The 16,504-nt window shown below is 39.9% G+C and overlaps 1 long non-coding RNA gene across 1 annotated transcript in view; it reads right to left on the reverse strand.

The window, feature by feature from the left end:
• Positions 1 to 343: 343 nt before the first annotated feature.
• LOC131239223 (uncharacterized) overlaps positions 344 to 16,504 on the reverse strand; it is a 32,925-nt gene continuing 16,764 nt past the window's right edge. The window contains exon 2 of the long non-coding RNA XR_009168093.1: positions 344 to 417. This is a non-coding gene — a long non-coding RNA (uncharacterized LOC131239223). The remainder of the gene's footprint in view (positions 418 to 16,504) is intronic.

Below are 16,504 nucleotides of genomic sequence, written 5' to 3' on the forward strand. Positions count from 1 at the left end.
CCCCATATTAGAACTGCAATCAGGGATAGAGCGAATTAAGCTAGTAGTCTGAAGTTGAGCTTGTTCCATAAATTGGAACTTATATGAGTTGCTTGATACTTGAGAATTTCAGATAGCTAATCAGTAGCACTGCACCCTTGTGGTTTCATAGAAAATATGCTATTTGTTGATTTTGTAGGCGAGAATATTCCAAGGGGTAAGGAAAATGGAGTTTCCGCATGAACAGATGAGGCATGCCCTTTGAAGAATGGACACAGTGGTATTCTTCCCATTTAATGGATGTTTTAAGAATGGAAACAGTGCTATTCTTCCCAACAGAGTAACGATTAAAAAAAAAAAAGATAAAAAAGAGAGCTTCCAAAGCAATAAGACACTAATTAGAAACAGGGAAGGAAGCCTTGTGTGTTTAAGTAGAACCTCATCTGGGCCTCTTCTTGTGCACGTGTGGAGTGTGTCTGTTTTGATGGTGTGTGATTGCATCGATTGTCTCAGCTTGGAAAAACAGGGATCCATGACTTGATAATTTCCTCATAGTGCTCTAGTTCATTATCATCATTTAAGCCTTATCCCAACTAATTGGAGCTGATTACATGAATCTTGTTCCACCATTTCATTCTATCTAGGATATGTCTTTAGTTAGACCATAGGTCATTAATTCTTTTCTTACTACATCCACCCATGTCCTCTTAAGCGTTTCCTTGACCTGCTAGAGTGTTTAACCTACATTAGATCAGTCCCAACTGGCGCAGTTCTCGATCCCCATTACACATGACTAAACGATCTAAATCTACTTTCCCTCATCTTATTATCGACCTAAGATATCGAAAGTGGCCATTTTGAGACACTTCTTGGTTAATCATCTTAATTAATTCCTTGTTACCCTCCTATTGTTGCTAACATTGCACTCCATACATTTCTTTAGTTCAACCAACTTAAAATCCTTTAAATTCTATAGGACCCCTCTATAAATTGGGCTTTGTGTTTACATTGTCTCACATCTTGTCAATTAAAACAATGTTATCTACAAATAACATAAACCATGAGATCTCTTCTTGCAAATGTCTCATTGCTATCCCCAACATTTTCTTTGCTTGGGGTCTACTTGAGCTTTGGATCTACCTCATTCTTTGGCTCATCCCCTAAAATGATCTCTCTTTCCAAATGGATGGATGGTGTGGATACAACACAAACATCATGGTTGGGCCCACAAAACTTGGTAAAGTCGTTAGTAGCAAATCCGTGTCTAGCCCTTAGGGAACTTCTCTGCACGGACAATGTGGCCAAACTTCTAATTTGTCAACATATTGTATGTCGGTACGTATAAAATGTGTTTCGAGTTTTTTTTTTTTATTTAATGTGTTTTATACGTTGACACATGTGAGACATGTACACACAAAGTCTGTTATAATTAATATGCGTATCAAACACTACTATGCTAATACATGTAAAATTCGTATTCTATGACAATATGTATAAAACAATGTTTTAAATAGCATATAGTGTTGTGTTTGACCCTCTATAACATGTAGTGTATATACAGGATACTTAATATTTTTAATTAAAATAATAGAAAATATGATAAATTTGACAAAATATATAATTTGTACTTGTTCTTAACTATAAATCTGAATCGTCAACCACATATTTGCATGCAAAATCCTTATTTCTTTGCCTTTAGATTACTCTAACTGTGCATGACATCTTTTTTTAACTATCAGAACATCACAAATTCATGATATGGACCACAATTTTGATGGTTTGGATTGATCTAAGTGCTCTATCCATGATATGAACTACAATTTGGATGGTTTAAATTGATTTAATGGTAGTTCCACGTTTGATAGAGATGAGTCACCACCATTTTAAAATAGATGTTGAATTAACATATAAGAAACACTTACAAAAAGAAGATTTCAAATAGCATATGCTACTTACGCTTACACTTTATTACATTTTAGCTTTGCTAATTATGAGTAGGTTTTGTTTTTTAACTTGATCATTCCGCGCAATTAGATTAGAAATGGAGTACAAAGATAACAGAATCACCAGAACTTGTGATTGTATTAAGAATCTTCATTTAGTTAAATGCTTCATATTTACAATTCTCCGTTTATTTAAATACTGCATATTACCAATCTCATAGACTAGTTGATGAAGAAAATGACACTTCCTCATCTAATTCCTTACCCAGAATATGAAGAAGAGGAGGACTTGCTGTTTCTTATGTGAAGACATTCTAGAAAACATCCTCTTAGGCCTGAAATCTCTTGCCAGATTGATGTGTGTTTTTAAGGTTTGGCCTATTTTAATTTCTGATGGCATACGAACCAAGCCACCCAATTTCAAATTGCTATGCGTTTCTTGTGATAAAATGAAACTCCTTCGAATAGATGAGAATGGAGATGAAGCTATTGGAGACGATCTCGTCCCCATTCCAAAAAAGACTTGGGGAATCCTTGATTCATGCAACGACATGATTCTTTGCGGCAAATGGATCACACCAAGCCGGAGAGGGTTGTCTGTTTGGAAGCCGATCACAAAGCAATGGGCAGATATACCTGAGCCTCATGATTGGGGGTTCCAGATTCCACGTTATTCTGATAGAGAATTTGTTACAAATCAGTCATTTTCATTGACTGCTTACGATGAATGCCATTTTAAAGTTATACGCTTCATATATGCATTCGGCCATGCTACATTTGAGATGTTCTCTTCCGACACCGGCAAATGGAGTGAATGTAAAGCTGTGGTTTCAGTACCTTCAACTCGCATATTTTTCTCGCCTAACGAGTCCCTTTTCTTAAAGGGAGCTCTGCATTTGATATGTTGTAATTACATACTTGTCTACCATATCGACACTGACCTTTGTAACTTCATTGAAATGCCCAAGTTGAAGGGGCCGAAGCACCGTGGAAAATTGTGGGAGGTGAGAGGGAGTCTAATCTGCTGCCTCTATAATAATAATGGGTTCCAGATATGGGAGTATAAGGATGATGATCAATCCTCAAAGTGGGAGCTGAAGCTTGATGTGGAGCTCGCAATGTTGATTGAGCAGTATCCTGAAATCTTTGGAATTAATGAATTGAGAAAGAGATGGGCATATATGCTTATGCCTTTTGCCTTTAACCAACATTTGCAGTGCCTGTACCTGAGACTATATCCAAGAAGGGTGGCTTCCTACAATCTTGAGACTAGAACATTCAAAGTGATTTACAGTTTTCCTGGCAAAAACCTTGAATCTTTTTCAATATACCCTCTGGTATGTCATGATTTTTAAATGAAGATTAAAGGGTTGTGATTGGATTTTCAATAGACACTAAACTCTGATGTTTGATTAACGGATGTTTGTTTTTTACCATCCATTGGATTAGATTTCCAAAATAAATTGGCTAAGTTAATAAGAAGTTGAAAGTGTTGTGATGGGCCTATGGCTTACATCTTATCTTTAGTCCTTTTTATGTTCAGCTGCTGTATTTTTTTATTTATTTATCTACTAATTAGCATGAAAGGTGTAATATCCTCCCTCTTGAATATTTCTTTTTGTTTCTTATTTTAAAGCAGAATCTCGCAACTGTATACCCTCTTACAGAACATAAGGCTACATGGTCTGTACCACTTATAAAAAGTGGGATCTGTCCCTTTAATTTGATGGGCCATGTGCAGGTGAAAAGTTTGTATAAACTGTCTGTTTAGCCCACTCGATGACTGGAGGACTTGCCTGATAAAAGGCCTGGATGTCCTCATGTCCTTGGCTGGGAAATATTTACTGTCATGGTATATGCGTCCAAGATTTAAGGCCATCTATCTGATGTTGGACTTGCGATGTTGATGATGTGGTGTCCCAAAATGTTTGTTGGATTCAATGAGTACTGTAGATGTGGATGGCTGATATTACTTGGCCTTGAGCTTTCAACAATGAATGGCAATATTGTGGGTACCTAAATCTACCTTTGCGAATGGATGCTTCCTACTATCTTAAGATTCAAATGCTCAAAGTGATTTTAGTTTTAGAGGTGAAAACTTCTACATTTCCACAATTTCACTACATGAGAGTTGATGGCCTAATATAGCTCTTACATTTGATAAAGGATGTTTGTTCCTTTCATGGTGTTCTACCAATATTCTATGAAATTCAGTGTAACTTACCAGGAAGGAGATCCATTAATTCATCTCATCCATCCATGTACTCATAATGTAATCCTTGTATTGTCATGGCCATCCATTGAAAATTTATATTTCATGCTAACAAATAGTAGACTCCTAGATTTGTACTGCCAGATCATTATTAAATGAGGTCAAAGTAGTCTTAATAGTTAAAACAAAACTTCAATGGTTAAAACTTTTGAAAAATGGATTAGAACATTTTAAATGTTGAACTTAATGGAAAAATCACTTAATGAGTCTTTGATCAAATAAATTTAACCATATATAAGCTACTAAGTAAAATTCAGTTGATCCCATGTTGGCCCATGAAAGAATCAACAATTCCTAATAGAATTACCTAGCCATATTCACTTTATATGGCCACAACTAAGGTCGTGACTTTTACATTTCCTTGGGTTCGAGGATTAATCAATTTCATGCAATATAAAGTCATGATCATCTAATTTAGCTAATAAGCTCTAAATTAGTTATTTAAACTCAATCTAACCAATGTAAGTGACCAAAGGCCTTAGCTTGAAATCTTGTATCTACGGCACACTCCTATGTGAGTAAAGCATGAAGGCACACCAACACCAAGTTGGTTCTCTAATGGTGGAGATTGTTCATCTAGACCAAGTCAGTCACCTTACAGATTAGCATATCACGACTCTCTCTAATTAATGACCATAGTGCTCAATCTCAAGTTCCAAAAGTCTGCTAGAGAACTCACTCCTCAACTAACTTATATCCATGTAAGTTTAAGGTGACATAAACCCTAAGGTATATTATGATATCCACGTGGGACTTATGGTCATCATAATTTACGGTTGAGATCAATCCTATACCATCCACATGGCTAGTGGATTAAGACCCACATTGGTTTTTTATGACAAATACTCAAATAATTGTGGCCCACCTAAGTTGTTGATCTTGAGATCTTTCACCCCAATGTGGGCCATACCAAGCAAAAAAAATTGTAGGGTCCATGTCGCATTTACATCGTTTCCAATCATATGGTCCACCTAAATCACAAATGAGGCTGGTTTTTTAGCACTTGGCCTAACCTAGGGTGAAGCACCTATTGATCAGAGTTGATTTTACATCAATATCTTAGTAGGCCACACCTGCGCCTCAAGCCGCTTCTAGATTAAATTTAGTTCCTTGGATGGAGCAAACTCGCCATCATTTAAGTAGCTACATAAATCCTATTCGCCATCCACCCGCTTTTCTCACAAAAGTCTGTACTAATTTGTTTTTGGTCCATGGCATATTCAGTGCGTACCTTATTGGATGAACAGTCTGGCTTCTGACACGTGTTCCAGACCATCAAATGAGTCGCAGTTCATTGAATCAGGACCGTTAGATTATTAGGTGGTGACATTACCTGGCGTTTCTGTGTCGAATATGTTGGACATGACTGTATCAGAAGTAACATCCTGTCGAGGACCCCAATCTATCCACGCGTTCTCTCCGTAGTGTAGATCAGCGAACAATGCAAGTTTGAATGGAGAATCAGAAGAGAATCGGAGGGATTGGTCCGAAGATGCCATGCGAAGAAAGATGTTATGGCCATGGGAGAGACAGAGAGAGAGAGAGAGAGAGAGAGAGAGAGAGAGAGAGACTGAGGACTTTTTATATTACTAGGCAAGTTGGGAGGCTTAGGTGTACATTGGGCGGGGTTTTTTGGCGCCAAACGAAAAGCCTGGTTTATTGAAAAGATGAGTGGGCGGTAAAACTGTACTGAGAGAGATATTTACATCCCGGGTCGGGTTGGACCCTTTCGGTCTGGGTTTTCGGATTGGTTCTATCTGGATACAACACTATCCGAACCCGACCTGAAAAACAATCGGATCTGGATGGACAGACTCAATTAGGGCCGATCTAGGTTGTCGGTTCTTTTCAAAATGATACCGAGTCAGGTCAGATCGGGTTGGATCCACCGGATCGGGTCCAACATGCCCACCTCTACGGATATCACTGCGTGACTCACCTACATCCCATGCTCTATAAACCCGCGTCCCCAATAGGTTCAATGGTAAGTTCACGCTGCATGCTAGTTTGGGGTATGTTTGTGAAAAATCCACTCCATCCATCCATTTTGTGGGCTCATTTCGAGCCATGAGACAAAAAAGGAAGTGAGGGGACGCGGATTTCCTGTGAAAGCCTTTCGTAGGAAGTTCCTGCGCAAGGATTCTGGGTGGGGCCCACTGTGATGTTTGTTAGAAATCCAACCTGTCCATCCATTTTTTGAGCTCATTTTAGGACATGAGACCGAAAATGATTAGGATCCAAAACTCAAGTGGGTCACACTAGATGAAATAGTGGGGAAAGGAATTCCTACCATTGAAACCTTCCCAGGATCCACCTTGATGTTTATATTCTATCCAAACTATTTATAAGGTCATTTTCATTGAGATGAAGTGAAAAAGCTAAGAAATTAAACCGATACAAAACTTTTGTGGCCATTAAAATGTTTCAACGATGGTCACTAAATCCCCATTGATTCCTCTCGTGTGGCCCACTTGAGCTTTTGATCCTCTTCATTTTTTGTCACATGTCCTAAAATGAACTCAAAAAATGGATGGACAGAGTGGCTTTCTCACAAACATCATAGTGGGCCCCACACAGAATCTTGAGCAAGAACTTCCTGCGAAAGGCTTTTGCAGGAAATCCGCATCCGAAGTGAGGTAGATCTAAACCTAAGGGTAACACTTAAAGAAAATTGGGAAAGAACTGCCTCCTGTAGAAACCTTTTTTAGCTCCAGTGCTCCACATTGGTGTTTATGTGTCATCGAAGCCACGTTTGTGGCCATTATGAATGTTTCAACGAGCGGTCATTAAATTTCTATTATTTCCTCTAATGTAGCCCACTTGAGTTTTGGCTCTTCCACATTTTCCATGGCATCTCCTAAAATAAGCTCGCGAAATAGATGAATCAAGTGGATTCCTCACAAACATGATGGTGGGCCCCAACTACATCCCGACTCGGGAACTTAGTGCAAAAGGCTTTTGCAGGAAATCGCATCCCAAATGGTTCCCCTTCGTATGGCCACATGTAATGTAACACCCTGAAAATCGGGGGTCGTGCATACGCTCGACTCCCGAGTTCCCGGGGTCACTTATAATCGGTTTTCATTAATATGCGATTAATCCAGGTTAAAAGGCGCAGCATGGAATTACTTGAAACATGAAGCACGATCACAACTAGTCTGCTGAAATGAAAATAGATCATTATATACAAGTCCAAAAGGATATAAAAAGGGTCGCATCAGGCGTTACCCAACAAAATCACAAAAGGAATATCACGTCCAAAAGAATAGGGCTGAGTCCACAACTCAGCGATCCAAATCCTATCTACTAGGCCGACGGGGATCCATCCATCAGCTGAAAGTAAGAGAACTCGTCCTCCTCCTCGAGGCATCACCAGGCTCCAGGAAATCTGTATCACCTGCATATATGAATGGGTCTGGTTGGTGTTTTAAAATACCGTCCCAGAGTGGGAGTGAGTGATCAACTCAGTGGGTACTATTAGCCTTAAGTTGCAACAAGCATCAATTATAATAAGAATTTAATGAAAAGCAAGCAATCATAAACATCTATGTAGTCTTGTTAATGTGCATGTATGCAGGATGATATGATGTATGCCCTCACCACAACACTCCCTTGTGCGACAACATCTAACGATCGCCAATGCCAACACTCCCTCAGTGCGACCTCGACTACCGAGTCGCCAACCTAGCTAATGCCATGTAATGATGATGTTAACCGGGTTCTTAGTTAAGTTCATTCATCCAGCAGATTTGAAAATCTGATACACCCCACGTATCAAATGCCCTGAACTAGTTGCGAGGCCAAGACCCCTCAATGTGTGAGGCCGAGACCCCGCGATCCTTGACCCCGTCGGGTTTCCCCCATCCCCGACTTCAAGCACATGGGGGTGCTGAATGTGGGGTCGCTCGCGGTCACTATGGGGAGGCGCGTCACCTCAGCGTAGGCCGACAGCTCGGACATAGTGTCTCATTCCACCATGCCCGGCTCACGAGACTGTGGATCAATATTTCATCCGGTATCGATAGGCTATAATGGTGGTAGGGTGTTCCAGTTTTTATACATATGTGAGCAAACAAGGTTAAGAAACTAGGTGGGTCAGCCAGTGGACTAAACCGCACAAGCTCAAGCAAGTATGTGGCGGAACGACATCGGGTACAAGCGACCCATGTAGCCTGACTACTGCCGCCCACACATACTCGTCCAAACCCATGGGTTTAGACTCAAGGTGGTCATACCAACGGAATCACCTTCGCTCTCCTCATGTTCCTGACCAACCCAAGGGTAGGAATAGTGACTTATAGCATGCCAACTACCAATGCCGCATCAAGCATATTCAACACCATGATCTCATGTTACTCAACATACAATTCAATTTTTTTCTACAAGCAAATCATTAATATTATAAATAAAGTGTATGTGTGTGGTGTGGGTTATTGAGGAAGTTAACACTTCCTCCATGTTGAGAAATCATATACACAAGAGTAATGAAATCATACGAAATATGAAGCAACAATGTATAAAAAAATCAACACGGCTTGAGCATATGATCATCTATACATCAAATTATGTGAGAAACATAAACGACATCATGAGAGAGAGAGAGAGCAAACATATAAATCCATACCATTTCAACCAACATACAATTCCTAGGATTTTCTAGGCTTTCAAAAATAACATCCAAGCAATCAAAATCATTAATCTCGTATTAAAATTGGTGCTAGGTCACCTGAGAGTAATAGTCCGCACCTTAAGAGGAGATTTTCATTCTTTGAGATCTTAGGGTTTGGGGATTTGGGTAAAACCACTATTTCCTAAATCAAAATCAAGAAGACAACATTAATGCCTATAAATCTACACTAAGTTACTCTATTAAAGGGAAATATACCATTCTTACCTCCTCTTCTTGGCATGGGTGGGTTTGGTGGAGGTTTCCTTGGAGAATGGGTAGAGAGTTTGCAAGTTTGAGCTTCCTTGGGCCCCACCTCCTACCACATACTCTTTTCCTTTCTTCTTCCTCTCTCTTTCTCCTCCTTTCTCCTCTTCCTCTTCTCCCTTTCTCTCTTCTCTCTTTCCTCTCTCTAGGGAAAATTCGTATGGGGAGAGGGGTGCCCCAAATGAGGCCTTTATATAGTCTCAGGTTTGGTGTAAATGGCCCTAAGGGATGGGTTTTCACTATATTAGACCTATAAGAGGGTCTTTCTAGCCTCTAGGGCCCACTATGGGGTGTACAAGTCAATATACACCGTAGGATAGCTAGCCCTAATGATGATCTACGTATGAATATGATCGGCCCGCCATTTGGATGCGCCGATCGACAGATATGATAAGAAGTCTGTTCAACGGTCACCGATAGTCGATCAGGGCCGCGGCTATACGGATATGAGAAGGGAAATATCCTTACTCCATGGGTAAAGTTTGGTCGCAAACCGACGGTCCGAAATCCTCAACTTTGCATAAGAATGGACGACTCAATTCACTTAAGTTCCAACTCCTTCCTTTAGGGTATTTGCACTTCTCATGCACTCGTCCTTCAGCTCAAGTTGACCGGTTCTGGACTGTACCCAGGTCCGATTCCCGTGATGGACGTCAAGCCCAATGGGATGGACATTATTCTATAGTTTTGGATCTAGTGGTCCACCAACGAGCGGTCTAGATCTCGTTTGGAGAATCGAGGCAGTTCTGGTGGCCCTCTGACCATGAAATTTATAGGATAGGTGTTCCTTGGCCCGATGAAGGGCCATGCAAAATTTGAGAATGATCAGATATGGGGTTTGGTCGCACGGGTCTGATTCGCGATCAACGGTCACCGTGCCACGATCGGGACCCAGATTTTGTGGGCGGGTGTAGAAAAATACATTAGACCCTCATCATAAATTATGAAGAAATCTGATGGCTGAAATGTCTTACATTTCAGTTTTATTTACACGTGCCAGATTCCAATTTTTGGCATTGGTGGGGCGCATCTGGCAAGTGCCAGATTACACTTCTGGGTGTCCACTGGGTCCGTGGTTCGCGATGGTCCCCAAGCCCAGTGAGATCTATGCTCCCCTCAATTTTTATAATTTTTGACCTTCCCATGTCGCGGTATAGCCCGCACGGGCTGCTGCCAAGTGTAAATGGCCATTTGGCTTGACGGCCCGCACGTGGCCCAATCACAACCCGACTGGTCTACTCTAATGGGCTAATCCTAACTTAATTTAGTTATGGCATCAAACCATGAGTAGTTTAAACGAACGGTCCTGCGGCAAATCCTACGTGGATGCCCCAGGACACTGTTCTAGCTGGGGGAGACGTTACACTACACCTGATGTTCAAGTGATTGGGCGGATTCATTGGCTTCCCACGACTGATTAATCGGACTAGTGCGGCTCTTTACTGGTACCACCCCTGTATACACTAACATTGAGTGCTAATGGTTATTAAGTAATATCTAGGTTAATTAAATAAAATTAAAAAAATAAAAATTAATGGATTTTTTTGGAAATCCAAAACAGTGAAAATCGAGGATGTTACAATATACCCCCCTTAAAAAAAATTTCGTCCCTGAAATTGCCTAAGGGTAGTAAGTAAAGGCTTCATTATTTCATTTGCCCAAGTTTGTTGATTTCAAGTGTATATGCATGGTAGGGTGTACACTATCTATGCTAGGCTGGCTCATTTTAGTCTACCCCCCTTAAAACTTTTTCACCCTGATGGTTTACAAAAATTTATTTATAAAGATTTGGATTCATGACGACGGTTTTCCTCCATCTAGAGTAAAAATATTTGTTTTCAATGGTAGATCAATACGGAGAGACGGTTGTAGTAGGCTTGAACCCGATACGTCGATCATCTACTTGATCAGGGTAGAAGGCTCATCGTATCCCTTCTTCGTCCTAGTGGATCCTGGTCTTCTGCTTGGCCAAAGCAGTGAATCCATTGGTAGTCGCCCAGGATTGAGAATTGAGTCAAGCCGCGAATGCTTCGCAGGTGTATACTTCCATAATTCCGTAGTCTAATCAATCTAAATGTTTAGGAAACGGCCATTATTGGATTGTTTAAATCTCTCATTTATAAGGTTGTCTTTTGGGTCTTGGTCCGAAAGAGTTCTCATTTTAATTCTTGTCTAACTTAGTGATTTAAATCTCTCACGGTGCTTATGGTCAAATGATTATCCTAAAAAGGTTTCTAGTAGTATAAAATCTTAGATGTATATCACCAATTCGATCTCATGTCTAGTGGGTTAGGAGCAAACTGCACTTTAGTCTCATAAATTTCAAGAATGAAGGAATAGTCGAAGGTTTTAAAGTATTTTGGTGGTTTAAAGTGCTAATAATGTTAACAAGGACGCAGTAAGGCAATCATACATACAAGCATTCACAAGGCAACAAGAAAATTTCAAGGCAATCCATACATACATATTGGATTCAAAGTGTCATTAGTATGGCCAGTTACATCCTACAATATGGATTTCAGTATAGATATTCCAAACGTAAGGGAAATATAACCTAGTCAAGCAAAAGTTCTAATTATCTTTCAACACATGGAAATAGTCCTAACTGACTCAAAACAAACTACTAATTATCCGTGTGTTAAGCTTCTAATCTTCTGGGTCGGACGAGGGTGGGGGTGTTTTTTTTTCCCATAAGGGAAAGAATCATAGAATAGAGAAGGAGGCAACAGTTGCTAGGAATGCCACTTCCCTTGGCAAGGAAATAGATTGTTGATAAAAATGTTTTGGAAAAATGAAATGGGTTTAGTGTTGGATTTGTGGAGGGGGTTTAAGATGGGTTTTTGGAGTAGATCTAGAATGGGAGAGTTCTCTCTAGGGTTTAGAAGGGATGGTGACCCTAGAAAAGCCGCGGGATGACATCGTAAGCCTTATCTTAACTATCCATGTAAGGTAGCTAAAAGGATCTTAGGTCTACATAAGGAATACGGGTCCTCATTTGTAACTAACCAAATAAACCTCATTCTTCAGTCCTAGTATAACAAATTCGCTTACCTTGAAGTCTCTCTTATGTTACTCTCCTCTCCAAAATAGCGTGACTACATTATAGTGGTAGGCTGACTCATTCGCAATGAGGGTGTGTGTGAATGCTTCATAGTCTGCACTTAGGGAAGTACTCGAGATATGACACTAGGATCTAGGAGCTGGCCATGGCGGAGCCTCACATTGACTGCCCTCGCATCTTGACATGGTCTCATTTAGTACTAAACCCAACACAACTATTACATGCACACCTCAAATGGTAAAGCTGAGCAAGCAAATTAAGCGATAGAGTTCAACGAGCTATACCATGTATATACAAATATATATATTTTAAATCTCACCTTCCTTACAATAGGCTTAAATCAATGAAGTATAACTAACCACATTCGGCAAAATACCCTTCTCACCCACTAACAGCAAAATGTCTGATGAAACTTTTATCTTACCCAACTCATACCATCCATCAATCAATGAATTACAAGTAACCACATTTTGGCTCAAACCCCTTATCTTCTACACCTGCAACAAACTCAGTTGGCCTATGCATCATCCCATTCTTAAAGCAAACATTCACCATCGTTGTAAAAGTGAAAAGATCAGGCATGATCCCAACTCAAATTATCTAATCATACACATGAATCGCTACACGGGCTTCACGGCTCCTAACCAAATTATTGAAGAAACTATTACAGGATCTCAAAATAGGCCTCATTCACACCTCCCCATATTATGGAACATGTAGAGTGCATTCTTTGATATTATGGAAAATATTTTTTTTAGTGGTGGGATTTCTGTCCTCACTGTGTGGTTCACTTCAGCCGTCTATTTGTCTAGCTCATACCCTAAAATAATTCGAAAAAACTGAACGAACGGCATGGATACAATTCATATATGACATTGGTCCCACGAAGCCATTGGATTTGAGAGAGGTGAGTGGAATAGGAGGAAATGGGGTGGGATTTGGAAGCCTAAGGGCCTGTTTAGTTAGTGGAATTATATGGTGTTGAATTATATCAGATGGGATTAATATCATTATTTCACAATGACTGCATGTTTAGAAGTACCATGGTATTGCAGCCATCCAATCCCATGTTTGGGATTAAAAAAATTTACCACGGAGAACACCGGATTAAGCTAAATCATGTTTGGTGGACCATGAAATTTGTAGCCAGTAGACCAAATTCACAACGGATGTCGTTCATTTGTACACGTATATAATCAGAATGTCACATGTAAATGGTGCATATGGATGGATGACATGGTTTAACGCATGCCTCAATGTAGGGCCTACATGTGTAGTAGATTTCAAAATCCATGGAATTCATGCATGGGATCAAATGGAATTTCATGGAACTAAATGCAATTCCATCCCACCTAATCTTACCCTTTCCATCCTTTTCAAATGTTGGATATAATTACACAGACCAAATGCAATTTTATTCTACCTAATCCTATCAAATACCATGTGCTAAACACCCCTTAAGGGCCTAAACATGTTTCTGTATATTGTTATCTTGATCTTATGGGCATGGGCCATGAACAAATCACACATTGCTTTCGTTGATTTCGGGTAAAGGAAGAATCAAAAGTTTTAAGATATCTCAAAAATTTAGAGGGCTAATGACGCTATGAACGATGCAAAAAGGGAAGGAAGAAAAAGTTTTAGGAAATCATAATGTTTTAGCGAAGTTTGCATCGAATACGAACTTATAAGATCTTAAGTAATAAAATTCAATCCTTCTAAGGAGTTGTAATCCAACCATGCTAGAAACCACTTGGAATAAAATATATATATATATATATATATATATATATATATATATATATATATATATATATATATATACTAAAAGTAATCTGATTTAATTATACAGGACGATTCCTGGCTCAGCCCGCTTCCTCGCGAGCCGGTCCTTTCTTTCCCATGAGGGAAAGGATCACTAGGAGGAAAAGAAGGAGGCAATGGTTGCAAGGAAGGTCATCTTTCTTGGCTAGATATGGATTGGATATGAGGAAAGGATTTTAAAAAGGGGTTTGAAATTGAGTTTTAGGAAAGAGTTTGGGGAATGGCCTTTAGAAATGAGTTTTTGTGAACGGTTCTTAGGAGTGGGGTTTAGAAGCGGGTTTGAGAAAGGGGTTTTAAGAATGGTCTTGGAGATAGGTTTTGGAAAATAGGATTTGAGAAGATGCAAATTTGAGAGAGTGGGTAGTGAGATTTGAGAAAAGTTAAAGAAATGGAGAAGGAGAAGAGATTTTTTTTTTGTAATGGGTTTTGAGAGTGACTGAGCGAATGGAGTGGGACTTGGGAATGAAGTGTGATGTTGGGTTTTGGGGAATGTATGTTGAAAATGGGTTTGGGTTGGATATGAGAAAAAAAAAGAGATGGGAGTTAGCTGGAGAGGGTATGTTTGATGTTGGCTTTATGAATGGGATTTTGTGGATGGACTTAAGAACAGGGTTGAGAGATAAAAATAGTTAAGAAAGAGTTTGGGAAGGTGGTTTGGAGATGAGGAAGAGGAGATGGGGAGTTTGTAGGAGGAGAAGATGGATTTTGAAGAGATGGGTTTGAGGATGGGAGAGTAAGGATGATGGAGTGGGAGTAAAGGAAAATGGGCTCAACATATCCGTAATTTTTGCAATGTTTCTTATACTTTTAGTAACTGAAATATTTTTAAAATTTTTATAATGATTTATCGTTAAGTTTAAAGACATCTCACAAAATTTCATCTCATTTGGAGTTGTAAATAAATTATTAAAATTCCAAGAGCAACAGCTGTCCGAAATTAATAATTTTTGAATAGTTAGTAAAACATCTTAATTTTAACTATATTATAAATTTTATTTTATTTTATTCTTATTTTTATATAAAACTAAACTCATCAAGCTTCAATATGACTTTTGAATCACCTAAATCGGAATTATAACGAAGGAGATATGAATTTTTAAAAATCAGGATAAAATCTGAAGAAAATGGGCCGCCCGGCCCGCTGTGGCCCGCCCGGCCCGCTGTCGGGCGTTGTGCTACGCCCGCTGGGCGTTGCAACGCCGGCCCGCTGGACGTCCGGCGGGGTGCAACGCCCGGGAGTTGGATGGTCGCGCCTTGCGACGACCATATCTCGCAAACCGGGAAGAGTTACGTGACGTACCATATATGAATTTGGGGTAGGAGAATCTGATCTACACAATGAGCCTATCTATTTCATGAAATTCCTCCTGGTTAGGGACTAAAATCCTATTTTTTCTTCAATTTCACTATTTTCGGTGAATTTTCATTTACCCCTAACTCTTTACCCCCAAATGGGTCGAAACTATCAAATTTAACCCGATATTCGCTCATTTGGTGTAGGATGATGGCTTTGACCGTCAAATCGTTAAGTCTCCGGCTCGTTTCTATCAATGTCCCAGAAAAACTAAAGGACAGAGTGATGGTAGGTGAATATTTAAAGAGATATGTTAGAAAGAGAGGTTTCGACTTATGCCTATCTGGCTAAGGGCATTTAATTGTACTAAATGGGGTTGCAATGCTACTCCCAACTCAAGATTTGAGAATGGCATGTGGGGAATGGGTGTAGGATGAAATTTAAAGCTTATTTCATAGGCTTTGTAGAATGAGTCTTGTGTTGGAAGGTGTGATATGTGATTTTCAAGTGTAATTTGAAAGGAAATCCAGCGATTTACCTTTAATTGCATGCATCCCAAACCAAGTATTAGAAAACATGGGATACAGACAATCTAGAGACAATACCTTACACATGTATGTATTGCTACTCTTACCATTCCATTCACCTCAATCCCACCTAACGCAGTTGGCCAAACGGGCTCTTAAGGATTTGGTAGCCTAAACTACCTAATCTTCCTACTTAGTCGGATCGGGTCTCGCCGTTAAGTTCCTGACTTTTTGCCCAGGGATGGGCTGAAGCGTGTCGTAAGGCTCCTAAGTTGAATTCTAATATGGTTATGCTCTCTCTCCTCAGCCTAAGCCCTTAATAAGGTTCTCTGACCTATTTTGTAGCATCACTACTTATTCTCGCTACCCAACCCTAACACTTTGTGAGTCTTGCCTTTCGTCTAAGAGCGTCAGCCCAGGGGCTGGGGTGGTCCCTAGCATTCTAAGTCCCCGTTGCGTTTCCTAATACATGTCCTCTCAAGTCAACGGACGCGTTAGTGAGTTCATGACCCATGGCCCAAGGGATTCCAAACTATTGCTCTGATACCATCTTGTAACACCCTGAAAATTGGAGGTCGTGCATACGCTCGACTCCCGAGTTCCCGGGGTCACTTATAATCAGTTTTCATTAATATGCGATTAATCCAGGTTAAAAGGCGCAGCATGAAATT

Source organism: Magnolia sinica, chromosome 3 (genome assembly GCF_029962835.1).
Source record: "Magnolia sinica isolate HGM2019 chromosome 3, MsV1, whole genome shotgun sequence".
In the NCBI taxonomy this organism is placed as follows: domain Eukaryota; kingdom Viridiplantae; phylum Streptophyta; class Magnoliopsida; order Magnoliales; family Magnoliaceae; genus Magnolia; species Magnolia sinica.